The following is a 17,042-nucleotide window of genomic DNA, read 5'->3' on the forward strand; positions in this document are numbered from 1 at the left end:
AAGGCAGCCTGCACCTGTCCTAGGACAGGATTTTGTGAGGCAGGCTTATTTCTCTAAGGTCTATTCTTGGCCCCCTTTTTCTGGCATTGACATGGAAAAAGGCGTGAGGAGAGACTGGCAACATTGGTGTGTGCCAGGAATGGTGCTGAATGATATCACTCAGCACAACAGAATCTGGAATAGTCATATTTCTCAAAGTAGAAGCAACCTTGTAAAGACTGAAAGTCCCAAATAAAATGGGTTGCTCTCAGCCAACAAAAAACTGAAATTGGAAATGGCCTCAGAAATGGGAGACCCTTGGAATCAGGGCTAAGCAGATAAGCAGAATTCAGAGGGAAATGACAAAGCATTCTATATCTATCAATAAAGAATTTGGGGCTTTGGGGTTAATGGTTAACCAGCTAACTTTTAAACGTGATTTTTAAAGCACATAAGACACTAGGCATTAGGGATGAATAAAACATGCTAGTAATTATTTTTAAAAAGACTTAACTTGATAATGCTTAAGTGCTTCTAGGTTGAAAATCTCAAGACCACCAGTGAAAACTTAAGCTCATCAATGGTTTTGTAACAAAGGAAGATAGATCTCAGTGCATAGACAAGGCAGGCAGAAAAGTAAGATTGAAAAACCTAAGAATGACATGGCAGTGAGGTGGAGGTAAAAGGAGGGTTTGGCAGGAGGCTGTGTTAATGATCAGCTGTTGGCAGTGTGAGTCAAAGAGGGGAACTTGGAGTGCATTATTATACCTATAGTACTTAGTAGCAAAGGAAGTGATAGTTCTGCTATACACTCACCTGAACACACATGCAATGCGTTCTATTCTTGGTACCATGTTAAAAATATCAACTAGAACATGCTCAATGGCGAGTTGCTAGTTGCTTTAAGGAATTTGAAATCAAAAGACTTCAAGGAAGGCATGATAAACCCTCACACATCTGAGACTCATTCTCAGGTGGAGGAAGGGGAATGGAAAAGGATGGAACATTTACTTAATGTCTGTTGTGCTAGGTACTAAAATACCACAATTAATGGTCACCAAAACATCATCCTATCATGGTCCTCAGTATAAAGTTGGGAAAATGAGGATGATTGAGGCTGGGTATTATGCACAAGGTTACACAGCAAATACCAAGGTGTTACCATCATCCTAACTGGCATCTTTCGGTCCTCAAGGTCCATATTCTTTAAATTCTTTATTTTGTTCTGTCCTAAGAGATTAAAAATGGGACCAGTGAGTAGAAACTTCAGTGATGATTTAGACTCCATATAATGAATACTTTTCTACCAAATTCTCTTAATATAGAATAGCTTTTTGTATGGGGAAGGGAGTTTCTCATTATGGAGTTATTCAGGCCTAAGCAGGCTGTCCCCTTGACTGGAATGCTCAGGGCCAGGTGCAGCAGATGTTCAAGTTCCCTCCAACCCTGGAAGTGTTACCTGATCCTGTGAATAAGACTGTAGCGAGCACCATGGTGCAGTAGCGTCAGAAGCTGCACAGGGAAATTGAAAACAGGCAGAGAAGGGATAGGTCAAAGCACGTGGTTGGAAACCAAGACACATTTTAGAAAGGAAGGAAGGGGAAGGCCCAGCTGGCAGTAAAGAAGCCGAGAATTCACCAGAATCCCAAGAGCAGGTTTTCAAGTGAAAAAGAAATAATAGGCTGGGCACAGTGGCTCACGCCTGTCATTGCAGCGCTTTGGGAGGCTGAGGTAGGAAAACTGCTTGAGGCCAGGAGTTAGAGACTAGCCTGGGCAGCATAGCAAGACAAGGTCTGTACCAAAATAAAAATAAAAGCCAAGCATGGAGGCACAAGCCTGTAGTGCCATCTACTTGGGAAGCTGAGGCAGGAGCTCACTCACATGAGCCTAGGAGTCAGGGGCTGCAGTGAGCTGTGATTGTGCCATGCACTCCAACCTGGGTGACGGAGCAAGACTCTTTCTCTAAATAAAAAGTGAAGGGAAAAAAAAAAGGCCCATATAAGGCATCAGCACCATGAGAAAACTGATACAAAGGAAAGTCCTGCAGGAATCACCACTAGGGGAGGCACTGCACTGGTGCGTTCAGGGCCTCTGGATGTTGGCAAATACATACGTGTATTGGATACAAAAAGAAGGGTCAATCCCTGAGGTAACATCATATTTAATTTGTTTTAAGGTTTAGCGGTGGGGAGTTGTTATGAACATTGCCCCCACTGGATTGACCTGTTGGAGGGAAATTTGTCTGAATTAGTGGAAATGGTCAGATATATATTTCTATGAAATGCAAAGCACCGAGGGTACATTGCCTTAGTGCCTTGGCGGAAAGATGAACAGCAGGAATCTCCTGTTAAAATTAGATGCCCACTGAGTTCTGCAACATATAGCTGTAATGATATTTTCTAAGACATGTTTCCCAAAGGATATTTCAGTGATGAGCATACAGCTCACTCGCTTGCAACTATGTAAATTATATCAGTTAATTTTTACATGGACTAAATGGCCTTTCCAAATGATTATAAAGATGCCATTTGCTCTGGAATGCATTTTCTGCATGCCTGCTTCCCACATTGCATGTTTGCTGATCCATCTCATGCCGATGACCCGTGCATACCACTGGTGTCAATTTACTCCGACATTTCAAGGTTTAAGAGAATTCTCAACTTACGGAAAATATCACATAGTCCATATTTGGCAGGAAGACCCTTTCCCAGAGCCCAGATTTCTGTGAGTGCACGAGGTGCCTGGGTGGGCTCCTCTGCCAGGGGCATATTTGACCTCTCTCTTCTGCATTTATTTTACAAATGTCCCCTTTCAACAAGATACTTATCTGTTGTGGGGGGGGATCTGGAAAGTTGATCCCTAAACTGCTTAATTGACTGCAACTGCTCTTTCCGACCCTGGCACAGTCTGCAGTTGTAGAGCTGTGACTCTCTTCCAATCCAGGATGATGGATTGAAGGTGACAGCCTGAGTTAAAGTTCTAAGCTCCCAGCTGGTCAGTTGATTTCACAAGTACAATGTTGCAAGAGTCATTTATCAGAAGTGTGAACCCAGAGTTTGGATGTTTGAGGTGACAGCTGTTAGATACACTACTTAGAGAGAAATAAGTCACAGAAGATTCAGATAAGAGGATCTTTGATAGATGACAGTCAGTGGGTTCATTTGTTAATTTTTGGCTCATGTGATTGGGAAAGTTGTGGTAAGGAAAGGTTTTCGTGGACATTTCCACTATTTAAATGCTAGGATGTGTTTTTTGTTTGTTTGTTTGTTTTGGCTGGAGTAACACTGGCAAAGATGTGGGTGACCCCTCCACCTCCAAAACTCAGTTGATGCAACCCTTATATAATGTATATGTGTATTTGTTCCAAAAAATAAGAAAAGCTTGAATAAAAGATACCCTAGAAATGCTTTTAACAAAGATTTACTTTAATTTTTTTTTTTTTTTTTTTTTTTTGCCTAATGCTGTATTAGAGCTGTTTAATAATCCCTTCAAAAACTCACAGTTGGTATTGCTAAAATCTTTTCAATCACAGACTGTAAAGCCAGTGACAGTTTCTTTCCTCCATGGGAAGTAAAGTCAAATCATTATTTCTCGTTCTATTTGTATTTTTTTTGTTTTCTAGTCTAAAGATTGGCTTTGAGAAGACTTTGGACATTCACTTCCTGGAAAGGACTTAGGTTCAGTTTTTCCTTTATGAACTAATAGTTCCCATCACGGCATAGGCTAAAACTCTTTTTGTCTTCTCACTATAATAATTATCCAACTTGTGCTTCAAACATGTGTCTGTGGATCTCCTTTCTTAGAAACTTTTGTTGGTATTGGGTCTCCTGAGGTAACATAGCAGTCTCTAAGGCAGACAAGGCTTGAATTTGAGAGAAAATTTTAATACACCAGCTCAGACATCACATATAAACTTAATAAAGTTAGATTGGCCCAAGGTGTAAGCTTCTTCCAAGGCAGTCAGTCCGCATCAGGAGCTGCATTTACTCTTGGATGCCACAGGAGTATCGTTCCACATATTACCGTTGAGGTGAACTGTTTCTTTCATGATGCGTTTTGGAAGTATTCTATTTTTGTTTCTTCCCCAGTCACACACATATATTCATTACTCTTGTGATGTGTCTTTTTCTCCTTCTCACATCTCTTTGCCCCAATTCCCTGCTTTAAAACGCACACTCCTGCATCAATCTCTACTCACAGTTGTATTTTCTGAGATACTGATGAATGAGTTTGTAGAGTTCCTTCACTCATAAAGTCATGTTTTTCTCCAATTTAAAACAATGTTTTTAGCCACTGTATCTCTTATATATCTAACTTCCTCTAATCATCACTGACACTCATAAAATAGATGTTATTACTTCTCTCTTGTGCAGGAAATTGTGCTCAGAGAGGTTAAATAACATGCTCAAAGTCAACCAAAATTTGATTTTGGAATTGTCCACTTCCCAAGTCCTATTTTTTACTGCCATGCTATCGTCTCCAGAGTTTCGGCTCTATTTTTGTCCTCTAGGAAGATTACATATTTCTGATTTAAAAAAAGATAGCTTTCAGCATATAAAACTAATGTAGGTAGAGAATATTCCCAATTTTCTGTTTTTTATTGGGTTGATATATATATATATATATATATATATATATATATATATATATATATATGGGAAAAAAAGGATGGAAAAAGTAGACATCAATCTTGAAAGCAACACATTAGACTGGGGTTCTAATGAGACCGGAGAATAGACAAGCCCCAGGAAAATGCCGAGTGCTGTTAATTAGCTTGTGTTCCTAGCTAAAGTCTCACTCATCATTTTGTTTATGTATTTCCTCCTCTGACTCCTTTCCATGTACTAGGCCATGATCGGGTATGCTATAGAGCTAAACCAGTTTAAAAAAAAATTAAGAAAAAAAGATTTTAAAAAGTCCGTAACTGGGGCCTAGTGCAATTGCCCCAGGAGGCCCTCACCCTAACCAGAGTTTATGGCTTCACCCCCTTCCTTGCCCTTACCTCTATACATGAGGCTCTTATTGTACTGAACTAATTCTATTATTGTTCGTTGTTTCTCTGCTTGTCTCTGAACTTGGATCTTCTAGCACTTGAGCACTTATGGGCAATGCTTTATTCAACTTGTAAGAATAATAATAGCTAACATTGAATGAACCCCTGATAAATCCCAGGCACCCTGCTGAGTGCTTCAGTGGCAGTGCCTTATTTAATCCTCACAATGACCTTGTGAGGTAGGTGTGCTGATTGTTCACACTTACAAAGGAGAAAACTAAATAATAAATGGAAAGGCAGTAACTTTTCTGATATTTCACAGCAGCTAAGTAATTTGTTCAAAGGCACAGAGATACTGAGTAGTAAAGCTGGATTCACACTCTTAATTTCTCTGACTCCAGATTCTAGGTCCTTAACCTTAGTACATATTATAGTTTCCTTGTCTAATGCAATATTTGTCACATATTAACTGCTCAATAAATGCCTCTTAGGTGGAAAAAAGACTGTATTTATTGAAACAGGCTTGTAATTGGAAGATAAAGTTTTGACTTACATTTATGCCTCTTTTAGCTCTTGCTACCTTTTGTTCATATCACCTTTCCAGACTCCATTTTCTTCATCTGTAAAATAAAGGGGAAAGGGTTCAATGAAGTCTAAGGTCTCTTTTAATCACTGGCTAATAAAACCAGAAGTGGTGACTAGAAAAATAGTTCAAAACTGCTAGCTGATGCACTACAGTTATGGGGCAAATAGCTATTGCATTATTCCAGCTGATCTTCAGTTCAGCCATCGTGGTATAATTCCATTTAGATCCAATCTAGATACGTTTTTGCAGGGCCTCTATCATTTTTCAGAATGTTTGAAAAACAAAATACATTTAGGCTTCTAACCTTGAGTTTGGAAATCTGAAATATACATAAGATGATATGAACGAGCCTGACTTTGATTACCATAGAGTGGCATAGCTGGGGGCTGCAATGAAAAAACCTATAAAATTTAACTCGAGATGAACCATGACAGGCCTCCTTAATGCGCGGATGCTTTGGCTTTCGAGTGTATTCTTTCACTGTATTATACAAAATGTGGATAAAGTGATAAGTGGGTTTAAAAATGATTGTATAAGTGAAGTGCACCATCTCACTGTAAAGTATTTGGCCCCAGGGAGACCACAAATGTGATGCAGCCTCATTTCCTTTCTTTTAAGTGCTTCCTGGGGCTGCTCAGGGTTGCTTTGGATGGGTTGGTTGGTTTGTTGTTTGCTAAGCTAAGATCATATTAAGTCTTGATTTGTTTTTTTTTTTTAATTGTTATCCAAAGGGGAATTTTGGAGAAGCAGAAATAAAGGCAGAGAGATTAAGAGACAGGAAAAAGAGGAAGATGAGTGAGAGATGAGAGATTAATTCACAACCCTGTATAGATTATTCGAAACAGTTTAAAAGAACAGGAGAGTTATATTGGGGGGCCATTGGGCTTGCTTGAAGTCCAGTGGTTCAATAAAAATTAAAACACATGAGTTCATGAGTATGGTAGCCGCCTTCTCTCGTAGTTATAGACCCCTGAGCACTGATGTCATTTCTCTCCTGGGCTTAGTGAAATTAATATGTGATACAGGTTTCTTTGCTCCCTGAATATGGTGGATTGCTCAAACCCAGCACACAGCAGTAACCACGGAGCTTCAAGAGCACCCTCTGAAAACCAAAGGAGGAGGCCAGAGTTGTGTCTAGTCATCTTAGCCTCCTCGCCTGTATCACTTGCCCTGCTTGTCCACTGGCTTAGTGGTTAGCCAGTGAGAAAACAACTTCAGCCTGCGTCAGCAGTCAGTCTTGCTAGTCTTTGAATATGGACCATCCTTGGAGGGGGTGCTCTGACTCACACAGAAATCTTTTTAATGTTTCTTTTTCATCATGAATCAGTTCTCATGAAGAAGATTTGAAGGAGAATTGAACAGAATCACATCAAACCTCCTGACAGCGTAAAATAAGAATGGCCTTTGGAGTCAGCCTTGCATCCTGCCTCTATCACTACTGACTATAGGACATCTGCCAAGTGCTTCTGCTTCTAGAGAGAAGCAGCACAGAGTGCTGCATCTGAAGATGGGAAAACACATTTTCTTTGCCCAGATCTTGGTAGAGGTGGCAACAAGACATATAAAGTATAGTTCCAGGCAGATAGCACATGTTCAATATTTGGTAGGCATCATGATTTTGATTTGCAGTTGTTTTCTCTTGCTGGAAGGTAGTAAACTCATCTTCTAATATAAGGATGCCTTACATTGAATCTTCACATGTCAGAATCTTCTAATATAAGGATGCCTTACACTGACATCTTCACATGTCAGAATGACTCAGCAAGGGCATTTTCTTGAGGGATACGACCATAAACTTTCTGATTCAGGCATAAACATGCTAAAATCAGGGTTAACATGATGCTAGGAGTATACATACCTAGCAGGTTTTTAAAAATCATGTTTGATATAGGTTGAGCTTTCAATGTGTTCAGTCTGCAAATATTTTGGAGGCTTTTACTATTGTACTGTGATGTAGCAGAATGGGTTTATTAAAAGCTCACTTTCAAAGTTCTTGGTCTAATATTCTCAAATAGAAATATTCCAGGCTCCATTGAGGATAGTGGCAATAATAGCAGAGGCAGCAACAACAACAAGAAGCAAATATCTTTTCCTTATTCTGCAGTAATGTCTTGTGAATATTGTTGAAAATGAAAAGATTTCATGTGAACTCTTGTTGGATTTATACAGCTCTTTTGCTTTAGTTGCTACAGTTAAATATGTTGAGTTCTGATGGTCAGACCATGATAGTTTCATGTGGTTTTTAAAACATAAAACATAGGTAATTGAGCAATTTAATTGTATGCAACCAACTATCAATTTTATAGGGGCAGACTAGTTACACTTATGACAGAGCAAAGTTCTAGGCACTTCCTTTCTGGGCCAAGAAATTTGGTAATTGAGCCACAGCTGATTAGTGCTAAATGCGTGCCGGTACCCACTCTTACATGAATTTCAATGGGCTTGGAAAGAGAAGATGGAGGCCTACTTTGAGGTATGGTAAACTGAGTGCTGGGGACAAAGAAGATAAAGTCTTGATCTCCACTCCAGCTTTAACTGTGCAAACATAGCTGCCTCTAGGAACTCTAAATCTTGATTGCTCTTCTGAGTGGGGTGAACATACAGTTCTAATCAAGTACTTACATAATTTTGGGGAAGAACATGTCTCAGATCTCTGCCCTTATGAATAAGCTGCTCCAAAATCACAGGTGGATTTTACACATAGCTAAAGATATTTAAGCTTTAGGCCAGGTGTGGTGGTTCATGCCTGCAGTCCCAGCACTTTGGAAGGATGAGGTGAGAGGACTGCCTGAGGCCAGCCTGAGCAACATAGCAAGACCCCATCTCTACAAAAAATTTTTTAAAAAATTAGCTGGCTGTGTCTCAGCTACTCAGCAGGTTGAGGCAGGAGGATTGCTTGAGTCCAAGAGTTGGAGGCTGCAGTGAGCTCTGATCGTGCCACTGCATGCCACCCTGGTTGACAGAGTGAGACCCTGTCTCTGAAAAATAAAGGAAAAGAAATTATATATAAGCTTTAGCCCTTTAAACCCCTTAATTAGATAGGCCCCTTCCAAATCCTGATTTAATTTTGCATTTGTTATTTTTTAGTCTTTTCCTTAAAGTGACCCCTTCAAATTGTACAATCCTTAGGTTTCTCGGAAGTTGGAGAATTAGTATTTGTTTTTGAGAGGGAGTTTCGCCCCAGGCTGGAGTGCAGTGGCGCAATCTTGGCTCACTGCAACCTCCGCCTCCTGGGTTCAAGTGATTCTCCTGCCTCAGCCTCCCAAGTAGCTAGGATTATAGGCACTTGCCCCCACACCCGGCTAATTTCTGTATTTTTAGTAGAGGCGGGGTTTCTCCATGTTGGTCAGGCTGGTCTCGAACTCCTGACCTCAGGTGATCCACTAGCCTCTGCCTCCCAAAGTGCTGGGATTACAGGCGTGAGCCACTGCACCAGGCCAGTGTTTGTTTTAATCATGATTTGAGGGTAAATCTGTTACTACAAGTTTAGAATACAGGGTACTTTACTACAGTATTTTAAGATGTTAATATTGTAGCTTGTATAGTAAATTACCTATATTACTCAGTGTTCAAATTTTAGAAACTTTGGGAGAGCTTCAGATTCAGCTGTAAGTACTCTAAGTGAATAAACTATCAACATCAATAAAAATGACTCCAACAGAGCATTTTACTCTGTAGGAAATGTGGCAGAAAACCTCCTTCCACACAGAATCTTTTTGATAGTTTTTTAACTTTATATGCAGTGTATGCTCATTTTAATATAACTTCACAACCCAAGAGATTGAAACACAGTGAAGAAAGCAGATTAAAAGAATAGATGAGAAACAGACCCACCTAGACAAGGAAAAACTAACTGCAGTGATCAGAGACAGCTGAGAAAAGGCAGAAGTAGCGTCAGTGAAAACATTGAGTAGGGAAAAAATGATCAAAACTAAAATTGTCCCTAAAGATTTTACTAGCAAGAAGGTAACAAAATCACCAATTAGAACAACATCAATTGGCCCTTTATATCTTGGAGAGTAAAATAAGTGAGATGGAATTAAAGTCAATATAGTTTCTTTTCTAAGTAGGACTTTTATCTGAGGCCATAGACTCTGGTGGTTAAGGGCATAAATTTTGGAGTTAGACTACTTAGATTTTTTTTTTTTTTGGTATAATTAACATACAATAAACTTTTTTTTTTTTTTGAGATGGAGTTTTGCTTTTGTTGCCCAGGCTGGGGTGCAATGGCACCATCTCGGCTCACTGCAACCTCCGTCTCCCAGATTCAAGCAATTCTCCTACCTCATCCTCCTGAGTAGCTGGGATTACAAGTACCTACCACCATGCCCGGCTAATTTTTTGTATTTTTAGTAGAGACGGGGTTTCACCATGTTGGCAAGGATGGTCTCGAACTCCTGACCTCAAATGATGCACCCACCTCGGCCTCCCAAAGTGCTGGGATTACAGGCATGAGCCACCACACCTGGCCTAAACTGTACATTTTTAAAACTGCCTGGTTTGATGAATTTTGACTGATATTGTCAGGTGTGAAACTATCACCATAATTAAGATAATGAACATATGCCTCACCCCAGAAGTTTCCTCAAACCCCTGAGTTCCATCCTTCCCTAGTCTTTACTTCTTCCTGACAATCATTGATCTGCTTTGTATTGCTATAGATTAGTTTGCATTTTCTAGAAATTCATGTAAATAGAATAATAATATATGTGCTCTTCTTTTTGTCAAAATTTTTTCACTTTGAGGTTCTTCCATGCTGTGTGTGTATCAGTAGTTTGTTGCTTTTTCTTGCTGAATAGTATATATTGTATGTGTATGCAACAATGTTTATCCATTTCCCATTGATGGGCGCTGGGATTGTTTCCATCTTTCTGACTATTACAAATAAAACTATGATTCTTCATGTGCAAACCTTTGTGTGGTGATACTTTCAATCTCTTGGCTAAATAACCAGAAATAGAATGGCTGGGTCATGTGCTAGATGCTTGTTGACTGCCTGGCTTTAAATTTCTGTTCTATCTACTAGCTTATGACATTGTATTAGTCCTTTAACCTCTTAGATAATGCCTAAAAGCACACATTTTTTAGAAGGATTAAATTATATGACTCATGTTAAGCACTTAGCACTCTGTCTAGCTTGTAGTTAGGTTTTAAAATCTTAACTATGTTTTTTTTAAGTTTAACAATTTGAAAACTTTAGAAAATTTTAGTGTTAAAATTTTTAAGCTTGTATCTCAGGAAAATGTGTTCATTTGATAAATGATTATTTCAAGGCACTGCATGATAGTGGATCTAATAAATACTCTGTGTTTAAAGATATATTTACTTGTAACATGAGATGTGAATAATAATTCGCTAATGAAATACATAGAATGTTAAGCAGACAACCTTTGAAAGGATAGAATGAAATGAGAGATTGCAATTTTTTTTTTTTTTTTTTTTTTTTTTTTTTTTTTTTGAGACGGAGTGTCGCTCTGTCGCCCAGGCTGGAGTGCAGTGGCACGATCTCGACTTACTGCAGGCTCCGCCTCCCGGGTTCATGCCATTCTCCTGCCTCAGCCTCCCAAGTAGCTAGGACTACAGGTGCCCGCCACCACGCCCGGCTAATTTTTTGTATTTTTAGTAGAGACGGGGTTTCACCATGTTAGCCAGGATGGTGTCCATCTCCTGACCTCGTGATCCGCCAACCACAGACTCTCAAAGTGTTGGGATTGCAGGTGTGCGCCCAGCCGAGAGATTTCAATTCTAAAAGACTCTATTCACATATTAAAATGCACAGGATGTGTAATCAGTTTAATAAGAGTTAGTAAATATCTATGTATATACGGAGAGTCAATGACAGAAGAGGTAATATAAAGAAAATGCAATTTTGAAGCTGCTTCTTTGGTTGGTGCATTGTAATCTCTAGATTGAAAGCTAAAACCACTTTCTTTATTAGCTGTGTTGCTTTTGGGACATCATTTAACCTCTCTGCCACTAAGACAATTGGCCTCTGGCTCAAAAGTTTTATGATTTTTGTGACAGATTACATGATGAGATGCTTCCTTAACCATTCTGGCACTCCCTACAACCGAAACATTGGGTGGAAATCATTGTTAATTATGCCCATGGAGAATTTTATGATTACTCAAGGAGAGGTGTGATTTTTTAAAAGTGCGTTTGTGCAGAAGTCTTCAGCGTGTGACTGGATTCAATGCTGCTACTCTTTTAGTCTGAATACTGAACCAGCCAGGCATCACAGGAGACACAGCTGAGCTCCCAGGCCATCACGGGTGACAGAGGGTCAGAGCTGAGCTGCTCCCTCCCTCCAAGTCTGCTTGAAAGTAGCCTGCATAAGGATAGTATGCAGACATATACATTTTTTTCCTTTCAAATGTGGAATAATACTTAAAGAATCCTCCCTGGAGGAGATGATTTTTCAAACACAAAGCCCAGATAGACCAAAGGAAATAGTGTTTTTTTTTTTTCTTTATTTTTAGTTTACTGTTTTGGATTTTCTTTTCTGCTCAGCACCTTCTTATATGAAATTAACCATAATGTGGCACTTGTCACCTGCTTTCAGTCTTTTCCACTAACAGCTGGATGCTGGATGAACAGATGCCAGCGAGCAGTTGCTATCTTATAACCCTGAAATGATTTTGTCAGGACTATCATTTGTATTTTTCATATTTATTTATTTATACATATAGCTTCTTTTCCCTGAGTAATATTCAAGATGCTGACCCCATCATAGGAGAATAATGATTTAGAAATCTTGCAGTGGTTATAAATTCTGATATAATACATCACAGACTTCAACTACTGAAATATCTTAATTTTGTCTTTTTTAGATATACGCTTGAGAAGACATGGACGTCTTCGATATATTTGTGTCCCTCCCCCTCACCTCCTTCCCAATATCACTCCCTACTAGTATGCAGGACCTTATTTTTTGATAACAGTTTCCAAGATTGTTGCAAATATCTTTTCAATTAAAAATTGGTTATTTGAGGATTCTTAGAGACAGAGGAAACTTACTTGGCAGTGTCTTATTTAGATCTTGCTTTTAAACAAAGTGGGTTTATTTTTTTATTCCATTCTGACATAAAAAAGTAATGTTGGATCCCTAGTAACATTTTACTTACGCATTGATGCTATTCAGTGGATCTGCCCAGGTGGTGCATATGTTGACTTCAGCTTGCAGTCATCAAGAAGGCAGTCAGCTTTTCCTACCGAGTTAAGAGAATATGCCCCGATTTGTGGGCAGTTCTTCTTAGCATTCTACTGTGGTATGAAGCACACATTGAATTTTGCTCTTTTCAGTAAGTAGCTGGAATGTTCTCTCTCAAGCAAACTCAACTTCTCATTATCTATGTTAGAAAAACCATAAAAGCCTCTTTCTATGCAACTATAGACTGACTCTATTTCTTTCTTTTTTCAAGAAAAAAAAAACAGCCAAGAAAGTCAATTGTTGGTTTAATTTCAACATTTCTAAAGTGGTAATCATATTTTTAGTTATTACCATCAAAGTTATAAATTATTAAAGGTTTGTGTTTGGGACATTATTTCACTTCTGCATTATCCAAATTGATTGGCATACAGTAAAAATTTAATTTGCCTTTTGCTTTCTCATTGCTTTAAAATGTTTGCAGAATGCAAATGATTATATTAAAATTATTGTACAGTATTCATAATCAGAGTACTACTTCAAGGTTTGAAAAAGGAACTCAAAATGAAGCCTTGCAACTTTCATTCCTTGGTTGTCTATAACGTCTGTGGTTTCTTGCAACTTTCATTCCTTGGTTGTCTATAATGTCTGTGGTTTCTTGCAACTTTTATTCCTTGGTTGTCTTTAATGTCTGTGGTTTTTTTCAACCTAATTTCTGGAGAAGTAAGTGACCATTTAGGATGTAGAAATTGCACCAGAAATTCTTACAGCATAAGCTGTCAAATGCCAGTCTCTCTACAGGGAAGTTTGTTGAAATCGTCAAATTTGCTATTCTTCAGGGGTTTTTTTTCTTTTATGTTGAACAACTAATAACAATCGAGAAATGTGACTATGTGCTTAAAACTCAGTGATATTTTCAGCAATGTTCATTTAAGCCAGTTTTGGTTTTTCTGGGGTGTGTGTGTGTGTAAAACAAGAGAAGCCAGAGAGTATGTTTGCCATAATGCTTGATTCATTGGATTCACTGAGATAGATTTGAGAACCAGCTCATCTGAGCCAAGGAGAAGTAGGTGTATACTTATACTGAGATTTTTCAGTGACCATGGAGATTTTCTGTTAGAGACCAGAGTACTGAATGCCCATTGCAGGACTGGCATCTGGCCAGTGGCACAGAGGAGGGTTTGTAGAGGGGAAGAGATTCTGCTCCCATCTCTGACTTCACTGTGCTTTTCTTCCTGGCTCACTTTTAGACACATTCCAGTTTGCTCACAGCTTTCACCCCTGCCAGTTTCCTTCTTCCTCGCCTTCTGCCTTCTGCCTCAGTCTATGTTTTCCATGCACCAGCCCTGATTTGCCTTGTTAAATGCACCCTGACCAACTTCTGTCCTGAATTCTATTCCTCACCTTCACAGGATCAGGCCCTTGAAAGCTACTAGATATTTAATTCCACTCTAGGTTCCCTTGATGTAAGCCTGTATGTACCTTGGGGTTGCTGTTTTCACTCATTTAGGGCATTGTAGTGAATATCACTTCATAGGAGATATCTGAATCTACCTTCTATAACATACTTTTATGCCTACAATGGCTTTCTGATAACTTAGTTGGAAAAGAAAAGAAAGAGAACTTAGAGAACAGATCCATGTAATAGTTTGATGTAGTCCAAAGTATATTGGCATTGGGACCTAACTCTACCTTTGAATACAAAGTACAGTGCAAATACATAAAGGAACCTATCCATTCCTCCTTCCTTCCCTATTGAGAGCTAATTGAGTGGTTAATGGTATATAAGATCCAGGAATAAAAAGAAAACATTTATTTTCCCCATAGCAACCAATCCTACTTGTTAATAAAATGATGGAAAAGATAGAGAAATAAGCAAATAAGTCCTATATGATGTGATTAATTTTAATACTTTGAGGTCGTGAACATGGTGGCATATCCAGTAAAATGTAAAATGTAGTGGGACTCATTTATTTCCTTTCCATCTGTCTATTTATGCTCAAAGTGAAGTCTTTACAGAGAAAAGGATGTATGATTTAGGATTGGAAGGAAGGCTAGTTCTCCAGGGCATCAAAAGGTGCAAGGGAATTTCAGGAATTAAAAATAGAATATACAGAGGCATGGAAACACGGATGTGTGTTGAGCATTTAGGAGACCTGAATTCCTTGTGTGCTGCTGCTGCATGGATAGCGTGTCGGAGTAGAACAACATGTCTAGATTGGAAGACGGGGACTGTAACTGAATCCAGGTTCCAATGCTCAGCTCTCAAAAGCAAGAACTCCAGAGACAGAGTTGTTTGGAGGAAAAGCAGGTTTATTTGGGGAGCCAGCACACTGAGAAGATGGTGGACTATTGTTCTAAAGCACCATCTTGAGTCAGTACAATTTTAGGCTCTTTTTATGTTAAGGGCAGTAGGAAGAGGAAGGGGTTGAGATCAAAAAGTAACTGGGTGCCAGTGAGGGTCCCAGGAGCCTGGGAACTTTTGTCCTTGGTCAGGTCACAGTGCCTCTACAAATCTTTCACAAAACATTGTTGGTTTACACACGTCTCCTTTAATTCAGAGCTAGTTTTAAAAACTACATGATTGCTATTTTTGCATGTTATCTCACTGCTCTAAAATTATCCTAGTCTATGTTCAGGAATGGGTAAAGGCCCCTTAAAAATGGAGTTAGTTATGTTCTTTTCCTGCTTCACTGTTACAGGACCAGATGATGGGAAGAGGATTTTTTCATGAACCCTTGTCTGCCTCCATTCCCATGAAAATACACAAAATCACTTGGTCACAATAGTCTAGAAAACTTCTGTCTCTGATAGCAGGAATACACGACTGTAAACAGACATATTCCTGGGAATGCCTTGATGCTGGACATCCAGTACGGACTCAGGGAGGAACACTGTAAGCTGTTGAGGGCCAGATCCAGCAACATAGCACATGGCTCTGTGTGGACCAGAGTTATTACTCTATAGGTTTTTATTTGGGAACTAACTGCCTTACTTGGAATATGGTCACTAGTTTGGTGTGCTTGAGGGTTCACAGGGAAGTTATAGAGTATGGATGAAAACATTGGAGAAAGTATCTCTGGTTAAAGGGAAGGTTTGGAATCTTCCATTTGCAACTTACAGAAAAATCATCTCTCCTTTGTCTCTGGTACCCAGGTCCAGAATTCATTGTTCACCTCTTTGCAATTCATTTGGTCATTTGGGATATAGGACTGGGAGAAGAAACTGAACATGTACCCACTGTGTGCAAAGCATGGTGAACAACAGGCACTCTTACTTGAGGACCTTAAAGTTGAGATTTTCATAATAGCCACAGAAACAAGGATATAAGGATTTGTTGGTTTATTTCCAGCCTTGAAGCTCAGGGGCCCAAACTTTCAAATCTAATGTTATATGGGTGAAACATATTTTGGTCAAAAATCTATTCTTCTGACATTCACTTACCTGAGAGTAAAATATATTTTCAGAAATCTAATCTGAATTTAATCTTTCCTACTTTAAAAGCAGTTAATTTTAAGGAATCTAAACTGAATGTAATCTTCCCTACTTTAAAAGTGGTTAATTTTAAGAACTAGGAACATACCCTGCCCTGTGACTATTGTAATAGTAGTTATCTATGATATTTACCTGCTCCAATAGCTGATGTTGACACAGCTAAATCACAAAGATATCATTCAATTTTGGTGAGATATAACACTCAGAGCAAAATCTCTGAACTCTTCTATTCATACTGGAATAATTTAGAATTTTTTCCATTATAATCTAGAAATTTGTATAAATCCTCAAAACTAATTATATGCAATTTAGGACACTTGTCACTCATTTTTGATATCTATGGGGAAAAAAAGGCATGACCTACTTAAACAGAAATTCTTCTCGAGTTCCATGTAACATGGATTTTAATTCTTGGCTGACCTATCACTTAGATATCCTTTCACATTTACGGTAGTGATCAGAAAAGCCGAAACCAGAATGAGCATAAGAGGGAGCTTGTTTTTTTTTTTTTTTCTGTTTTTTGTTTTTCCAGTAGTGACAAATTTAAAATTGATTGAACTGATCACTGGATATACTCACAGTGATACAATCTTCTCCCTCTTCTCTTTTGCCATTTTAAAATACTTTTTAGTCTGTCGTCTTGATATAACCTTTATGCAAGTACTTAGAAGAAAGTGGAGATGCTTAATAATCATGTAAATTAGGCAGAAAAGATACATCTTTGATAGGAGAAATAACTACTAGCAAAACATCTTAATAACAAGTGACCAGAGATGTGGCACATATTTTATGCCAATGGAATTAATAGTGAAACATGCAGCAACCAGCTAATTTTTTAAAAA

The 17,042-nt window shown here is 38.7% G+C and overlaps 1 protein-coding gene and 1 long non-coding RNA gene across 7 annotated transcripts in view; one reads left to right on the plus strand and one right to left on the minus strand.

The window, feature by feature from the left end:
* The window catches only part of LOC117981380 (uncharacterized), a 29,327-nt gene extending 16,535 nt beyond the window's left edge, over nt 1-12,792 (minus strand). Inside the window, exons 1-2 of the long non-coding RNA XR_004672865.3 lie at nt 12,683-12,792; nt 5,526-5,592 (exon numbers count right to left, since the gene is read on the minus strand). This is a non-coding gene — a long non-coding RNA (uncharacterized LOC117981380). The remainder of the gene's footprint in view (nt 1-5,525; nt 5,593-12,682) is intronic.
* Nucleotides 1-17,042, plus strand: part of UNC5D (unc-5 netrin receptor D) — a 557,242-nt gene that overhangs the window by 87,703 nt on the left and 452,497 nt on the right. The window lies entirely within an intron of this gene.

Source organism: Pan paniscus, chromosome 7 (assembly GCF_029289425.2).
Source record: "Pan paniscus chromosome 7, NHGRI_mPanPan1-v2.0_pri, whole genome shotgun sequence".
Classification (NCBI taxonomy): Eukaryota; Metazoa; Chordata; class Mammalia; order Primates; family Hominidae; genus Pan; species Pan paniscus.